Genomic DNA, 1,808 nt, shown 5'->3' with positions numbered 1-1,808 from the left:
TGTCACCAGGAGGCCTCCAAATGGAAAGATGGGTTTTTAACAGAAGGAGAAGGCCCCTTCTGTTCCTGAGGTGTGACTGTGTGATTGTTCCACTCCACCACAAGCTGTGGCAGACAGAGAGTGAGTCCTCCTGGGGAGACAGCAGCTGATGGAGAGACTAACTACATTGTTACAGTGAGGGGAGAGGACTAGGGTAGAAACATGGGGAGGAGGGAGATTGTAGTGTATCTACAGTGGCAGCCATGGTAGAAGTCCCTTATCCCTGCATCGATCCAGCTCGAACAGCCTCAAGATGTCACTGCAGTGTATTTGCATTTACTTCCAAAACACAAAGTTTGTGGCAAAAAGACAGAGTTCAATTTCGTTCTTAGGATCAACTCTTAGGACATCTCAGAAACAAAAAACAGAACAAAAAACCAGCGCTACCTCCAAATTTCAAAATAAGAGTGGTGCGTGAACCAAACAAATTAGGATTTGCATGTTTGGTTTGCATATTGCACGTGGAGTTTCCATATTGGACATCTGTCTGTTTTGTATACTCCCGGTGAAAGCCATCACATCAGAACCCATCTTTGACCAGTCGCTTCTTGCTGTACGGTATGTGGTTAGGATTTCCTCCAAGCTTTTCAACGGGTCACGCTCAGACTCAAGATGCAATTAAATGCGAATAAATTGCAGCGATTGTAGATTTTACCTGTTAAATCCACTTCAGTCAAAAGAGAAGATGAAGCTGTGGATGAAGGGTTTAAAAAGGATTCAGACAACTGAGACGTGGATTATGCAAAAATGGGTGCAATTTGAGTTTAGGAAGGTAGGTGTTCCTAATGTTTTCTATCCTGACTGTAACATTCACTTCAGTTACAGTATACAGTATGAAAACCCATGCAGTCATATTTCACCATTGTGCTAGTTTACAGTCAATAATTCAGGTTAGCTTCCAGGGAGCTACGGTTTTCAAGTCAGTCTCGGTCTGTGTGTGTGTGTGTGTGTGTGTGTGTGTGTGATGAAAAGGATCATACAGACAGGAAATGTAGCTGTGCCCTCTAGTCAGAGAGAAAACAGCAGGGCACCTTGGCACCACCTCTCTCTCTCTCTCTCTCTCTCTCTCTCTCTCTCTCTCCCTCTCTCTTGCTCTCTCTCTCTCTCTCTCTCTGTTCCTCTCTCTGTTTATGACTTCCTCTCTCTTCTAATTACCTCTCTCTTCTCCTTTCCATGTCTCCTTTCCATGTCTCTTTTTCTCCTTCGTTTTCTCCTTTTTCTCCTCTCTCTCTCTCTCTCTCTCTCTCTCTCTCTCTCTCTCTCTCTTTCTCTCTCAGACACGTACACACCCTCTCTTTTTCTCTTGGCACAGGATGTTTCTCAAAGAAAGGGTAACCTGCCAAAAGGTATGAAGAAAAAAAATATATGCCAAAACACTGTCAATACAACTCACAGTGGCACTGTATCTCACTGCACTGCAATACCCTGCTGCACTGTACTGGGCTGCTTTTCTCACTGTCATCTGTTTTTCTGTCATGGTTGAAGGGTTCTTTTGGTTTTGGATCGTCCTCGATCGTCCTTATTGTGACCCCTGTTTTGGTTCTGGCACTGTCTTCAGTACTAAAACTGTTTTAATTGTATATTTGATTTTAACACACAATTTTATTTTCTCTGATTAATAGACTTAGCATTACTGTTGTCACACAACATTATGTGCAGTTTCTTTCTCTCTATTACAGCCATATTTTATTCTGTCTGCTCGATCAGTTCCAGAATACCAGAACGTTACAACTGGGTTTTTCGGATTGCTGATGTTGAAGAAAAACCTG

Source organism: Centroberyx affinis, unplaced genomic scaffold (genome assembly GCF_046629955.1).
Source record: "Centroberyx affinis isolate AG114_WGS23_722 - 3 ecotype Tasmania unplaced genomic scaffold, CSIRO-AGI_Caff_v1 ptg001053l_1, whole genome shotgun sequence".
In the NCBI taxonomy this organism is placed as follows: Eukaryota; Metazoa; Chordata; class Actinopteri; order Beryciformes; family Berycidae; genus Centroberyx; species Centroberyx affinis.
This window is presented reverse-complemented; position numbering follows the sequence as displayed.